Raw genomic sequence first — 17,401 nt, forward strand, 5'->3', positions numbered from 1 at the left:
ACATGACCTTTATTCCCACAGTACAAACACAATCCCTGCTGTCTCCTCCGCGTCTTCTCACGCGAGGAGAGGCGGGTAGCCCCAATCTGCATAGGCTCCTCGGAATATTCCTCAGAGTCTGAGGTTCCCTTGGGAAAAAAGGAAACTGCGGTCTCCCTTTCATGCCTACGCTCTCTCAGCCGTCTATCCACCCGGATGGATAACTGCATGAGCTGATCAGGCGAGGGATATTGTACCAGTTGGTCCTTTATCTGGTCAGAAAGGCCCCTTCGGTACTGGTTTCTCAGGGCTGGGTCATTCCACTGGGTATCATGAGCCAACCTCCGAAACTCCGTACTATAAACCTCAGCTGGCCGTCGCCCTTGCTTTAGGACCGTAATCTGAGCCTCGGCTGAAGCCATCTTGTCAGGGTCATCATACAAAATGCCCAGTGCCGTAAAAAAAGCATCAACACTTTTAAGCGACGGACAGTCAGGCTGCAACCCATATGCCCAGACCTGTGGGTCTCCTTGTAGCAAGGAAATCACCATGCCCACCCGCTGAATCTCCGACCCAGAAGACTGGGGCCTAAGCCTGAAATATAGCTTACAGCTCTCCTTGAAACAAAAAAACTGCGAGCGATCTCCAGAAAAACGATCCGGGAGATTTACTTTCGGCTCCTTAACCCCTAAACTTGCCGCTGCTGCTGCGGGAGCTCCGCTAGCGGCCTGCGGGGTGTTCATTTTAATGGACATCTCATTAAATTGTCGAGTCAGGACCTGCACCTGATCGACCACCTGTTGCAAAGTATTTTGATGGGTATGCTCCATATTCCCACAAAATTTCAACAGGAGTAGGGCTGCTGAATATGTTACGCACACCAGTGCTAACAGGAGTATACCGGTGTATGAACAGAGAGGGATGCGAGGCAAAACAAACTCACAGACAGTATAACACAACATACACAGGAGGTGATGGAATAACTAATAAACACAAAATGAACGGGGAAGCCCAAAGGCTCAGGAATTGGGTGTCTCCCTAGTGTCAGGAATGCTCAGATGGAATAGAGCGGACAATGAAGCGAGATGTAGTGATTTAACATGTGGAGCACCCAAAATGATGTTGCTAAGAGCAACAGAAAAAACCCCAAAGGGTTACCAACGGGTGTGGGAATAAACTCCGTGGTCAGAGATAGAAATATAGACACAAGGAGAGTATCCACAATCCTAACCCCCACTTGCAGGGCACAGGTTCAGCTTACTGCCACTAAACTGACACCTGGACGCCCTGCACAGTGAGGGAGGATTAAGCAAGCAGGTCTGAGAGTACAGCCGCAAACCTGCTGGGTTCACAGAATAGCAAAAGAACCCCAGCAGGTTAAACAACTGACTCCAGTCTTACTGCTAGGTCCGGATTGGCAGAATGAAGTACCGAATCCCAAGGCCTATTCGCAGTAAGCAACAAGTAAATACAAAGTCACATAATACTAGCTAACTCTCTGGAACTGACTAACAAACAAAGATTCAGCAGCATTTGCCTAGCCTGAGAGGATGGTTTATATAGCAGGTGCTGTCCACGCCCCACTCAGACCTCACAGACTGTGAGCACAAAACCAGCGCCGGATCCCTGCCGTGCACAGAGCCTGTAACCACTACACAGTAAAAACCCGGACCGGAGTATCAGCTGTGCTCAGGTTACTTCGCGAACACTTGCCTCCCGGTTGCCATGGCGACGTGGCAGTACAGAACAGGAGATCCTAACATCCAATCAGTGTCGGTAATCCGTTGTCTGTTTTTAGACTGCCAGTATCCCAAGTTAGGAAGTCTATTAAAACAGTCTTCTTTAGCAAATTACAATGTTGCATGAGAAATGAATGTATAAGGATAGTAATGAAGGCTATACTTCTGTATAAACAATTTAATATTATTCTGATTTGTTTGTTTGTCAGTGTGGTACTTTAATCTGACAGCATATAGGGGGTAATTCCAAGTTGATCGCAGCAGGATATTTTTTAGCAATTGGGCAAAACCATGTGCACTGCAGGGGAGGCAGATATAACATGTGCAGAGAGAGTTAGATTTGGGTGGGTTACTTTGTTCCTGTGCAGGGTAAATACTGGCTGCTTTATTTTTACACTGCAATTTAGATTGCAGATTGAACCCACCACACCCAAATCTATCTCTCTCTGCACATGTTATATCTGCCCCCCCTGCAGTGCACATGGTTTTGCCCAACTGCTAACAGAAATCCTGCTGCGATCAACTCAGAATTACCCCCATAGTTCTCTGTATAAACAATCTAATATTACTCTCATTTGTTTGTCAGTGTGGTACTTTAATCTGACAGCATACAGTAACATGAATGCCTGTGAGAGAATATAAAGTAATATAAAGTGATAAGGGTCACTGTATAAGTGTCACTGGCATATTTACAATGGGTGCAATGTGTGCGGTGCACACGGGCGCCCGGGGTCCAGGGGGGCCCACACCGCACACCCTGCACCCATTTATAAAATACTCATCTCTCCGGAGTCCCCTGCCGGCGGGAGCATCTCTAAGTAAATCTCTGGTAAATGGCGTGGCGGACATTTTTCTGGAGATTTGCGCATTCGCAGTAAGTAAATCTCTGGGAAAATGTCTGCCACGCCATTTTCACGGATATCTGCTCATGCGCACTAGACTCTGGGATAGCGCTAAGGTCTCCTAGTGCCCAGAGTCTACACTTCTGCCGGCTAAAGAGGAGGGTTAGCTTCTACCTAAAGAGGAAGGTGCCCAGACAGAGGCTGCACATGGGCCTCAGTGTCATAATATTGTATTTATGACCTATTGTTACTTGAGAGATGTTTATGTTAAATTATGGTAAACAGCTCAGGGGGATGCAGTACACAGTACTTAGGTGTTTAGATAAACCTGAGACCTTATGATGTCAGGTATAGGTATAAGTTAATTGAATTAATTGATTGTTAGAGGGACCATAGTGGGAGGAATGCTAATGGTGTATTACTTTTTGCAGATTATAGACTTGACTATGTTATCTAGATTAAGTCCTTGTGGTGTGAATATTTGTAGTTAATACATCCATTTGAGTTCTGCATTATTTATCTTGTGGATGAAATCGCTTCCTCTCTAACTGGGTGTCACTTCTTTTTTTCCTATAAAGTTGAGTACACTCAGGTCACTGTTATGGATATCCTTGAAGTGTTTCGATAGAATTGTGTTCTTCCAACTCTCTTTTTATGTTCCTTATATAAATCTGATGTGTGATTTTAGCGGTCTTGTGGTTCTACCTACGTATTGCTTATGGCAGGTACACTCCAGGAGGTAGATGACACCTTTACTGTTAAATGTCAATTTGTATTTGATTTGATAGGTCTTGTTTGTGTTCCTGGATTTAAATGTTGTGATGGATTTGGTTCTATGTATTTCTGTGTTGGTGCATCCTAAGCATGTTCCACAGTAGTAAATGCCATTATTATTTTTTTTAGCATACTTAGTGATGGTGGTTTGCGTTAATTGCTCCTGGGGATGTGGTTACATCATTTAGAAGGGTTAAGTATTAATTACCAGTGGCCAGGATGCCGACAGTGGCATCCCAGCCACCAGTATGCTGGGAGTGGGGCGAGCGCTACAAAGCCACTTGCAGGCTCGCCACAGGTTATATACTCCCTCCAAGGGTGTCACGGACATCCACAGTGGGAGAATAGCCTGTGACGCCAGTGTACTGGCAGCGGGATTTCACCGCTAGTCGGGATTCCAGCATCGGCATTGTGACCACCGGGATTCCGACTAGTGGTATTTAACCGCTTCCCATTTAGAGAAGTAGAATTATGTAGCAGAATCCGCGAAGCCGTTTGCTCCGGCCCACCCTCTTCTCCCAGTGAGACACGCCGCCGCTCAGTCCGGCGGCAGCGTGTCTCAGCTGTCAGTGTCAGGACAGGGAGGAGAGCGCGGCGGCGGCGTGTAGAACTTGAAACCAGCCGCCGGTTCGTGAGCCAATCAGAGCTCGCGGACCGGCAGCCAATCAGGAGCCGCGGCTGCCGGTCCGCGAGTTCTGATTGGCTCTCGAACCGGCGGCTGGTTTCAAGTCCTACACGCCTCCGCCCAACATAGCCGCGCTCTCCTCCGTGTCCCGCCGAAAGGAGCGGCAAGTAGCATGGAAGGGGGGGGGGGCACTGTGGGGGCATCTGTATACCTGGCACTGTGGGGGCATCTGTATACCTGGCACTGTGGGGGGCATTTGTATACCTGGCATTGTGGGGGGCATCTGTATACCTGGCACTGTGGGGGCATCTGTATACCTGGCACTGTGGGGGCATCTGTATACCTGGCACTGTGGGGGGGATTTGTATACCTGCCACTATGGGGGGCATCTGTATACCTGGCACTGTGGTGGCATCTGTATAACTGGCACTGTGGGGGCATCTGTATACCTGGCACTGTGGGGGCATCTGTATACCTGGCACTGTGGGGGCATCTGTATACCTGGCACTGTGGGGGCATCTGTATACCTGGCACTGTGAGGGGCATTTGTATACTTGGCACTGTGAGGGCAATTGTGGATCTGGCACTGCACTATTGGGGGCATATGTGTATCACGTCCCATTTTAACTGGCCACACCCATTTTTTGGGCGCTGCCGCCTCCGGCCCGCACACACAGTGCCTCTATGGGGCAGACCTGCTGGGGGGCAGGGTCATTTTTTAAGTTGAGAATTTTTGTATGGCCCCCGAAGGATTTTATAAATATCCAAATGGCCCTCGGTAGAAAAAAGGTTCCCCACCCCTGACTTAAATAGACACAAAGACTAATGATAAGAATGACAACATATCATTCATTATTGAGTACTCCAAAGAAGCAAGAGATTTGAGATATATCCTTAAAAAACATTGGCCACTACGATCTTTTGACAGTCAATTACCCCCACAACCCCGATAAGTATTCTGACCTCATATGCACCAAAAATGGCTTTTACTACTGTGGAACATGCTTAGGATGCACCAATGCAAGGATGCATAGTACCAAACCCATCACCAGCTTTGAATCCAGGAACACAGACAAGACCTACCAAATTAAAAACAGATTGACATGTAATAGTAAAGGTGTGACCTACCTCCTGTAGTGTACCTGCCTAAGCAATATGTAGGAAGAACCACAAGACCGCTAAAATCACATGTCAGCGAACATATAAAGAACATAAAAAGAGTTGGAAGAACACAATTCTATCAAAACACTTTAAGGATTTCCATAACAGTGACCCGAGTGTACTCAACTTCATAGGAATAAAAGAAGGGACACCCAGTTAGAGAGGAGACGATTTTATCCACAAGATAAATAATGCAGAACTCAAACGGATGTATTAACTACAAACATTCACACCATGAGGACTTAATCTAGATAACAAAGTCAAGCCTATAATCTGCAAACGGTAATACATCACTAGCATTCCTCCCACCATGGTCCCTCTACCAATCAATTCATATGAATAACTTATACCTATACCTAACAGCCTATCTAAACACCTAAGTACTGTGTACTGCATCCCCCTGAGCCGTTCACCATATTTTCACACCAACATCCAGCAAGTAGCAATAGGTCATAAATACAATATTACGACACTGATACACAGTGACCCTTATCACTTTATATTCTCTCACAGGCATTCATGTTACTGAATGCTGTCAGATTAAAGAACAACACTGACAGTAAAACATATGAGATTCATAGATTGTTTATACAGAGAAGCAAAGCCTTCATTATTATCCTTAAGGGCCCCATACACTAGTGTGATATTGCACGTTTTCATGCAATTGCAATGAGTTCCTGAGATGGATAGCATAAAAAATATCAAATTGCATGTACTTTTCTTGTGATTGTGCGCTCCCGTCACCCATCGCAATCGCAGATCACACGTGCTGCACGTGAGAGTTATCTCAATTGCATGGAAATAGGTTTAATAACATTAGATTGCCTGAGATAAATAACATATAAAAATACACTCAAGTATGAAATCGCAATTGCAGGCCTTCCAGGAAGCTCCCGGCCAGATTGCAGGAAATTTGCATGGAAGTAATTGCTGAGATACATCTCCCTAGTGCAGCCTTTTTCAACTGGTGTGCCGCGGCACACTAGCCGAGACCAGTTGGTAGGTGTGCCGCCGCTCACCAGAGGTGCCTGCCACCGCCGCCTGCCAGACCCGCCACCAGAGACCCGCCGCCAACCAGATCGCCACCCGCCAGGCAGTCCCGCAACAACCGGCAGCCAGATATGCCTGCTCGGCCAGCGCTGCACTTCCGTACCGCGGCAGCTGGCCCGTGACCTATGGTGACTCATAGGTCACGCACCGCATGTTGCATCCCACTCACCCACACACTCCGTGCTGCCTGGTCCGTGGTGCCCACATGTCGCATCCCGCTCACCCACTCACTACGTGCTGCCTGGTCTCGCAGGTGTGTGGAATTACTAGGGGGGTAGGCATGTGAAATATGAGGGGTATGTGTGTGGCATTACAAGGGGGGGCAGGTGCGTGGAATTACTAAGGGGGGCAGATGTGTGGCATTATTATGGGGGGAGCTGGTGTGTACAAATATAAGGGGCATGTGTGTGGCATTACTATGGGGAACAGTGTGTGGTGGTATTACTATGGGGGGCAATGTGTAGTGGCATTACTATGGGGAACAGTGTGTGGTGGAATTACTATGGGGTGCAATGTGTGGTGGCATTACTATGGGGGGCATTGTGTGGTGGCATTACTATGGGGGGAGCATTGTGTGGTGGAATTACTATGGGACCAGTGCATTTATTTAATTACTGTGGGGTCCATTGTGTTTGTTTTTCCCCTTGGGTGCCAATATATATCTGTTTTATTTCCCCTTGTGTGTGTGTTTTTTTCCCCGTGCGGTACTGATGGTTTGCCCTGGCAATTTTCAAATCATGTTTGGTGTGCCGCAAATTGAAAAGGTTGAAAATCACTGTCCTAGTGTATGGGGCCCTTTAGACATTCAATTCTCATGCAAAATTTTAATTTTTGTAGTTCTTATAAAATACATAATTTTAATAGACTTCCTAAATCACAGTCACACTAACAAAGGACTTTTATTACACTGTTTTTTTTTTCCTTTTCCCATGTATCATAAAGTATCCATTCAAACTATTACTATAACCTATCTTTCATTCATGAGCATATGGGAACATCACAAGTTCATCAACCAATGAGCAATGTGCAACTAACAGCCAACCACAGCAGAACAATTATTCAACCAATTAGACTACTGAATAAAGACATACTGTATATGGCATTATCAACACCATTCCCAAAAGAAGGTCATCAAGTGGCTTAAACACATTGACCAACTACACAATGGACCTTATTCAGCATCAGTTGTTGTTTTGCTAATTTAGTAAAACTGCAGCTGCTAGCGCTCGCATGCTGCAGGCTACCCAGTATGATAATGGCTGCCAGTGATGCGATTGCAATTAAATTGTGATCGCATTGCAGGCCCTGCAAAATTATTGAAGCCCCCTGCCCGTGCAGCCTGACTGCAAAGGCTGGCACAGCGTGGCCATCTTACCTGTTGCAGCGGGCGCATGTGACGACATGCACCACCCCTGAAAACAGCCCGGACCCACCTGTGATCCCGTCGCCACGGCTGCACAATGCCACCCCGAGAACACCTCTGCAGTGGTGCGATGCGAGCTGATGAAAGGCCCCATATCGCTTAACAGTATTTAATTCAACCATCTGTAGCAAATTGAGCACCCTGTGAAAGAACCAAGTCCGGCTGAGTAGCGGTAGTGGTCACGTAACAATCCAAACCGGAAGCCTATCTTGCCTAGGATGCCCAGAGCTACACGCTGCCAGGGAAGAGCCAGGAGAAATGGAACGAGTACTGACAAAAACAAGTACAGGTAAGTCTCCGCAGTGGAGGGGATGACCGGCTGATATCTTCCAGGAGCCGAGGCCAGTGACATCCCCTCACCAGGCTGCTATCGGTACTCGGCAGGACACAGGCATCAAGGGACGCTTGTACACAGGTGCACCTTTGCAGCCGACCCCACAGGTACACAGTCAGTCCGGAGTCCCTACTTACTTCTGTCCCACCCAGTTCATGTCGCCATATTACCACCAACAAGCATCCCAGGAATTTATATCCACTACTACCCAGCTGCACCACATTGCAGATAATCCACTCTGCAAACTGCACTTAGTGAAATTTAAGACCACGGAGTACGAAACACTGCCACGGAACTATTTAAAGGACATTAGCCCTGCATTGATCTTTGTTCAAAAACAGGAACTTGATTACTGCCTCTATTTTTATATGTATACATTTGTTTATTTATTTTGATCCTTGTTTGCTTGGATTAACCGCAGTCCTGTCCTATAATGTATTGTATTGTTACATTTGTTAAGTAAAGTCCATATCTTCTATATGCATTGGTTGTAGTTTACACTATCTGATCATTCACATAATTTTTGCACACACCCAATTGCTGAGCACAGTATTATATCCTAGTGACTCTTGGTAAACTCTCTCTCAATTTAGATATATTTTTGTATGTGCTTTTGTCATGTAGCTTTACAGTAGACAATTATATGGCCTAGAGTGGGTACTGTTATAAAGTGTAGGGACCTCCAGTATTAAAAAAGCATTGCCATTGGCCTGGAGGCTTACCATATTTTTGCAAATATATGTAACCAAGATGTCTGATTTATCTACTACCATGTACTGAAGCTTTTCAAATGTTATTGCTAATGCCATTTTGGTGTTCTTGGGAAAATCTACTTTTGTGTATCTTTCTAGTTTAGAACAACCCCTTCCTTTAAGCACTTGAGGGGTATTAGTAATTTGATTGAACAGCATCATTTTCTACTTCAAATTAACTGAACATGTCAATACTTATCATAAGACTTGACTACTTTCAAATGTAACCAGTTGGTCACAGCCAATGCTGATTATTCCAGTAACCAGGTGTACAGATAGTTGAGAGGTGACACTAGAGCAGAGATTCTCATATGTGGTCCAGGTTTTATGTATATTCATGGCTCAGCACAGATGGTTAAAAATTGAGTAAGCTGCTAATTAAGTCATCTGTGGCTAGCATGGATAAACTTAAAACCTGTACCGTTGGGGTGCCTTGAGGACCGCGTTTGAGAACCTCTGCACTAGTAATACTAATACTAGTAATACAGTTATCATGTCACTATAGCCCAACACAGTCCAGATTGAGCCACATTCTACATCTTATACAGTCAATCATCATTTATTTTTCCTTGTGAATTTTGCAGAGACAGAATGTTGTCTTTTATAGCTTATTTCTTGTGTTTCAATGCACTTTATTAGATGATTTCTCATCTCACATTGCTCAAATTGAATAGTATTTTCTAGTGAACCGGGAATTCCCAGCCAATGAGTTTCTTGGTCTGCCGAAAGGGTATTAAGAATCCAGAGAAGCCTATTCTACGCTACTATTTCCACTGTATGAAAAGGGAAGAGAAGACCCGTATAGTAGCTTACGGTGGAGTGTACTCTTTCACGTCTCAGCAGATAATTCATGGAGTTGTACTATTGAGACAACAATTTTAGTACATTGCTATTTATTTCCTACCATGTAAACAGAGTTGAACACTTAAAGGGATGCAGTATCAAAATATTATTATTACAATGGCATTTAAAAGTTAGCAAAATGTATTCAACAAACAATTACAAGCTGCATAAAATGTTTACAATAACCACCCCAAATGTTATCATTGTACCGGTCTGAGTTGGTGCACGTTCTGTTCTTCCGGGTGCTAATAAATTTACAGCAGTCTTTTTTGTTATATACTGTTTGAAGGTCCTTAAGGAAAATGTTCGCTGGTAGTCTATTAGAAGGAACTGTAATATTATTAGTGGAAGAGCTTTAGTCGAAGAATTGGACTATCGGGCCTTTGGTTACTTCAATTACCTTAGTAGAAGTATGCCTACTGTCTTTTGCCTATGATGCCTAAAGTCTACGCAGTGCTCTCCGTTGACTACATCCTGTCGAACTGTGCACTTCCTACACTTAGATGAATGAATTCCCTCTGATGACCTGTACTGCTATTTTTAAGTACTGTGAGAATGTTAAGAGTAGTCTGTGACTGATCATTTCTCCCTTTTGTTTATTTAACCACTACAATAGCTCATCTGTAATATTTGCTAAAATTATGAGAAGCAGGCAACTTTGTAGCTACACCAAGCTTGCAAAAGGAGGGGAGGTGGGGCTATATCCCGAATTGCTCTTGCAGGCTCCCGGCACTGTGTCCTGTAGTGGGGGCCACCCTCCGTCAGTCTAGCAGTCCCAAAAAGCAAGCTCTTTCTTGGCTGGGTCAAGACGTTTCTCTAACTTCCGGTAAGTACAGTATGTAGCTGCTTTATTCTTTTGGTCAGAGTAGGGGGGGCCGAATTGATTTAGTACAGGCTCCATAATCTGTTTTTTTTCTATTGGACACAGCACCCGTCTGACTATTTTCCCTTTGCAGCGCAGCTCCTTCCTCCCCAGCTCCAGAGTCAACTGCCAGCCATTTACTCCCCACTTTTATCACCTCCTCTACTGGACGTCTGTCCTCCCAGACAGCGTGAGTTGCTTGGCCATTGTCCCCGTGGCTGACTCCCACGGTGCTGTGTCACAGTGCCGGGACACAACCCACATTGGGCACTAAACAAAGTAATGGGTACATTACAATTTAAACTAATGCCATTTGTCAGAGACACTGCATAGGTAATGGAGAATAAACCAGTCATTGGACCCAACATGTTTCTGACAACACTTGAAATTGACATCCAGTGTTGAGTTATTGCTAGAAAACAGTGGAGTGTACATTTTAGTACAGATGCTCCTCGTTTAACAACCGGGTTCCATTCCTACAACTAGGTCGTTAAACAAATTGGTTGTAAAGCGAGGAGCCCCTACTTAATACAGGCAATCGTATTTATTTATTCTGAATAAACAATGTTTAAATGAAATTTCAACTTGATTTGTTTGTTTTAATTTACATCTAACTCTTACATAATGTACACTATTATAGAACATAAAAATACAATCATTGAAAATTATAAAAATTATTAAAGTGCCATTTCCAGCTGGTCAGAGAGCTGGTTGTAAGTCCGAGCAGTTCTTAAACATGTAGGTTGTTAAGTGAGGAGCATCTGTAATTTGTATTTTAAGTAGCTTTATTGAGTTATAAATATTTACTACTGATTTTGACCAATGTGACACAACCCAGTGTGCACCCAAATAGTGGCTATGTATGACAATATAAATGTCAGGACTAGCAATAGGATGCTGACAAGCACTGATGACATTTTTATCTAACCATTCACCATTGGCTATTCTTTATCATCGTATGTTAGCCTGATCCCATTCATTTTAACCCATGTGTTGTCTGTGGTCTGAATACATTCAGCACGTGTATCTTTATTCTCATAATTTTCTGTTTCACAATCTACAGAATGCCAAACATCTTGTCTTAGCATTTCTGCTTTGTTCCCCAACTCTCTGTGATGAAAGTTGTTTTTGTTTTAGATAAACTCGTCTTTTATTTTGGTATCTCAATGACAATCCACATTCTTTTGGAACCTTTTTGAAGTTTCTACTAAATCCTGCAGTGAGCTGATCAATGTCTTGATATGTGACTTAAATAGATACACGAAATCAGTAAGTTGTTTCATGATTTGTGTGTAAGATCGAATCAGTGTTGTACGTTTGGTTCTTCTGCAAGATGGGAACTCTGCAAAATGTTGCATTTGTGAGATGTTTTTAAACAGTTTTGTCATTTTTTCTTCTGTATTTTCTCTTGCTCAGTTTTTATGTATGAATATCTGTACAGAAAGAACAGAATGTTATTCCTGTAAAAGCTGTTCAATTTAGCCAATCCCCCAGCCATCTACATACTTAAAAATTGTTAAATACTTTTTTAACCGCTTGTTTCCTTGTTGCATGAAGTAACATTGAATTGAATCCAGCTTAATATTTTGTTAATAGTTGGTGTCTAATTTAACATGCGTAAACATGGATGTTTCTTGTGTTTCAATGCACTTTATTAGATGATTTCTCATCTCACATTGATCAAATTGAATAGTATTTTCTAGTGAACCGGGAATCCCCAGCCAATGAGTTTCTTGGTCTGCCGAAAGGGTATTAAATATCCGGAGAAGCCTATTCTACGCTACTATTTCCACTGTATGAAAAGGGAAGAGAAGACCCGTATAGTAGCTTACGGTGGAGTGTACTCTTTCACGTCTCAGCAGATAATTCACGGAGTTGTACTACTGAGATAACAATTTTAGTACATTGCTATTGAATTCCTACTATGTAAACAGAGTTGAACACTTAAAGGGATGCAGTATCAAAATATTATTATTACAATGGCATTTAAAAGTTAGCAAAATGTATTCAACAAACAATTACAAGCTGGATAAAATGTTTACAATAACCACCCCAAATGTTATCATTGTACCGGTCTGAGTTGGTGCACGTGCTGTTCTCCCGGGGTGCTAATAAATTTACAGTAGTCTTTTTTGTTATATACTGTTTGAAGGTCCTTAAGGAAAATGTTCGCTGGTAGTCTATTAGAAGGAACTGTAATATTATTATTAGTGGAAGAGCTTTAGTCGAAGAATTGGACTATCGGGCCTTTGGTTACTCCTATTACCTTAGTAGAAGTATGCCTACTGTCTTTTGCCTATGATGCCTAAAGTCTATGCAGTGCTCTCCGTTGACTACATCCTGTCGAACTGTGCACTTCCTACACTTAGATGAATGGATTCTCTCTGATGACCAGTACTGCTATTTTTAAGTACTATGAGAATGTTAAGAGTAGTCTGTGACTGATCCTCTCTTGTTTATTTACTCACTGTACAGTAGCTCATCTAATATTTGCTGAAATGATGAGAAGCAGGCAAGTTTAGCTACACCAAGCTTGGAAAAGGAGGGGAGGTGGGGCTATATCCCGAATTGCTCTTGCAGGCTCCCGTCACTGTGTCCTGTAGTGGGGGCCACCCTCCATCAGTCTAGCAGTCCCAAAACAAGCTCTTTCTTGGCTGGGTCAAGACGTTTCTCTAACCTCCGGTAAGTACAGTATGTAGCTGCTTTATTCTTTTGGTCAGAGTAGGGGGGGCCGAATTGATGTGGTACAGGCTCCACAATCTGTTTTTATCACTATTGGACACAGCACCCGTCTGACTATTTTCCCTTCGCAGCGCAGCTCCTTTCTCCCCAGCTCCAGTCAACTGCCCGCCATTTACTCCCCCCTTTTACTGCCTCCTCTGCTGGACGTCTGTCCTCCCAGACAGCGTTAGTTGCTTGGCCATTGTCCTCGTGGCTGACTCCCACGCTGCTATGTCACAGTGCCGGGACACCACCCAAATTGGGCACTAAACAAAGTAATGGGTACATTACAATTTAAACTAATGCCATTTGTCAGAGACACTGCATAGGCAATGGAGAATAAACCAGTCATTGGACCCAACATGTTTCTGACAACACTTGAAATTGACATCCAGTGTTGAGTTATTGCTAGAAAACAGTGGAGTGTACATTTTAGTACAGATGCTCCTCGTTTAACAACCGAGTTCCGTTCCTACAACTAGGTCGTTAAACAAATTGGTTGTAAAGCGAGGAGCCCCTACTTAATACAGGCAATTGTATTTATTTATTCTGAATAAACAAAATGTTTAAATTAAATTTCAACTTGATGAGTTTGTTTTAATTTACATAACTCTTACATAATGTACACTATTATAGAACATAAAAATACAATCATTGAAAATTATAAAAATGATTAAAGTGCCATTTCCAGCTGGTCAGAGAGCTGGTTGTAAGTCCGAGCAGTTCTTAAACATGTAGGTTGTTAAGTGAGGAGCATCTGCAATTTGTATTTTAAGTAGCTTTATTGAGTTATTAATATTTACTGCTGATTTTGACCAATGTGACACAACCCAGTGTGCACCCAAATAGTGGCTATGTATGACAATATAAATGTCAGGACTAGCAATAGGATGCTGACAAGCATTGATGACATTTTTATCTAACCATTCACGATTGGCTATTCTTTATCATAGTATGTTAGTCTGATCCCATTCATTTTAACCCATGTGTTGTCTGTGGTCTGAATACGTTCAGCACATGTATCTTTATTCTCATCATTTTCTGTTTCACAATCTACAGAATGCCAAACATCTTGTCTTAGCATTTGTGCTTTATTCCCCAACTCTCTGTGATGAAAGTTTTTTTTTATTATTATTATTATTATTATTATTATTATTATTATTATTTTTTTATTAGGCAGATGAGATACAATACAGGAACAAGCAATAGCATTGTGTCAGGATATTCTTACAGAGTCATAAAGATACAATGAACATCCCCTTGGGGGCGATCAAGAACTCAAATAAACAAAATCCTGTGGACTTTTTTTTCTATCTAGACAAAGCTTATACTCATCAATTTTCAAGATATTATGAGACAGTATAGGAATAGAAAGAGAGGTAGAGGGAGAAAAGAAGAGAGGATAGACAGGGACACAAGATCAGAAGCCAGAGAAGGGGAAGAAAAGTAGTAAAATACCAAATGTTGAGGGGAGGGGAGACCTGGCCGGCCCCGTCCGAGTGGAATGAGCCGAAAAAGCGTTATGTGATAACGTACATTGTTTAAAGATTGCGGTAGGGCCGAGCCCTATTAATGGAAAGGTGGAGAGGTGTTGAAAAAGGACGTCCATGGTTCCCAGATCCTAAGAAAGGCCTCAGAGGAACCCTTTAAAATGCTAGTAATATGTTCCATAGTATAGATGTGCCATGTCTTCCCTAAAATTTCTCCCAGAGTGGGAGCCTCTGTGGATTTCCAGGTCGATGCAATGGCACATCTAGCTGCCAGGACCATATGGGTGAACAATTTAGTCTGACATTGCGCGGCCCCAGGCAGTGACACAGAAAGTAGGAAGTTCTTGGGACACATGGGGATGGAGATCTCCAGGATCGAACTAAAGGGGGATCCCAGTTCCCTCCAGAGAGGGAGGAGTCTAGGGCATTCCCACCAAATATGCAAGAACGTACCATCCATTGTTTTACATCTCCAACAGAGTGGAGATGTGTCTGGAAACATCTTAGCAAGTCGGGTGGGAACATAGTACCATCTATAAAAGAGCTTGTACGCATTTTCCTTCGCTCAAACACAATTGGAGCTAGATGCTAGGCTAGTGTAGATATCCATCCACTCCTCAGAATCAAATGTTTCCCCCAGATCCGATTCCCACGCCCTTTCATGAGGTTCCTTATCTAATTATTCTGGGGGTACCAGTGATTTCTAAATTGTGGAAATAAGTCCTTTAGCCGAGTCCGTGCGCATTGCAAGAACTTCCAAAGAAGTTAACGGCCTATGATTAATTTCAGTAAGAAACGTGGAGTGGAAATGTCGGGTCTGCAGGTATTGGAAAAAGAGTGTATGAGGCAAAGCAAATTTAGATTGTAGATCTGCAAAGGATGGAAACAGTGAGTCCGAGGTCAGATCATTTAATAGTTTAATCCCCTCCTTCTGCCAATGTGGTAAGGCATTAGGGTGACGGCCTGGCTGAAACAAGGGGTTATCAGATATCGGGATTAAATTACTAGGGAGCGGTGCCAAACGGAATTTACGATTAGCCAAATCCCAGACGTGTGATTTAATGGAGCGGGGGCTTGTTGAACAGGGGAGCCATAATAAGGAAGAAAGATAGTTTAAATGAAAAGAGTCGGTCTCAATTGAGACCCAGACCCTCTCAGCCCTTGGAGTATTCCATTGGGTACATTGTGCCAGTTTGGCCACCATATAATAGTCCTTGAAGTCTGGGACCCCTAGGCCGCCCTCCGAGGTATGTTTTTGCAGTGTAACACGTTTCACTCTGGGCTTCTTTTTGGACCAGATGAATTGGGACGTGGCGTGTTGAAAGTTTTTAAAGACATAAGGCGGCACCCGGACAGGGAGAGTTTGGAACATATAGAGGAGTCTGGGCAAAAGGTTCATTTTAACGGCATTGATACGGCCGATCCAAGAGATATAATGGCTTCCCCAGTTTTCAAGGTCTCTGAAGTTGGTCGAGCAGTTTGGGGAAATTGGCCTGAAAAAGGTGACAGTAATTCTTGGTTATAGCAACTCCCAGGTATGTAAGTTGCCTCGTATTCCAGCGAAAGTTAAACCCATGTGTCAGACTATCTTTCATGTTTTGCGGGATATAAAAGTCTAAGACCTCAGTCTTATCAGTATTAATTTTATAGCCAGAGTGTGCACCAAACTCCTCTATTTCTCGAAAAAGATGGGGCAAAGAATGTGCAGGGTCGGAAATTGTAAGCAACACGTCATCTCCAAACAATGCAATTTTGTGCTCAACAGCACCCACCTTTATCCCTTTAATGAATGGGTTGGCTCGAATCCGCGCAGCAAGTGGTTCTATAGATAGAGCGAATATCAGTGGGGAGAGCGGACAACCTTGCCATGTGCCATTAGCAATTCGGAAAGATGGAGACATCACTCCTTTGGCAAGTACAGCCGCCCTGGGATTGTTATATAATGCCGTTACTCCCTGAAAGAAGCGGCCTGTAATCCCCACCTGTTGTAGCGTGTGAAACATAAATGGCCATTGAATCCGATTGAATGCCTTTTCGGCGTCTAGTCCCAGGACCAGAGTCGGCTTCTTTTGTTTGTGTATTTCATGTATCAGATCCACCGTTCTACGCGTGTTATCTAAGGCTTGACGCCCAGTTATAAAACCGACTTGATCTGGATGGATCAGTTGAGTGAGTAGGGGCCCCATACTATTTGCCAATAATTTCGCATAGACCTTGATGTCAACATTTAAGAGTGATATGGGCCTATAATTAGCAACCAGCTCAGGATCCCGACCGGGTTTTGGGATAACAACTATACTTGCCAAAGAAGTCAAGACATCAAAAGAGGCACCGCGCAATATTTTGTTAAAGAATCTTGAGAAAGGGAGTACCGCCGCACACTTTTTATAGTATAGGGGGGAAATAACATCCGGGCCTGGAGCAGCTGACGCTTTAAGGATTCTTAATGGCACTAAGAATTTCTATATCCGTAAAGTCAGCGTTTAGGTCCGAGAGGTGTTGGTCAGAAACCCGAGGGATTATTATGTTAGTGAAAAAAGAGGAAAGAGAAGGAGTATCCCGTGGTTCATGCTGGGGTGAGGTAGTAGGCAGATTATAGAGTGTTTCATAGTAGGTTTGAAATTCTCGAACAATAGTCTCAGGGTCATATGTGATGGTCCCTGTGTGATGAGACCTCAATTTATTAATTAAGTTCGAGGCCTTTTTTCCCCGAAGCTTATTAGCTAAAACTGAATTGGCTTTGTCTGCTTTATCGTAATATTTCTGTTGTAGTCGTCGTAAAATGAAGGCCGATGTACGAGATAAT

The sequence above is a fragment of the Pseudophryne corroboree genome, chromosome 1, assembly GCF_028390025.1.
Source record: "Pseudophryne corroboree isolate aPseCor3 chromosome 1, aPseCor3.hap2, whole genome shotgun sequence".
Lineage (NCBI taxonomy): Eukaryota > Metazoa > Chordata > Amphibia > Anura > Myobatrachidae > Pseudophryne > Pseudophryne corroboree.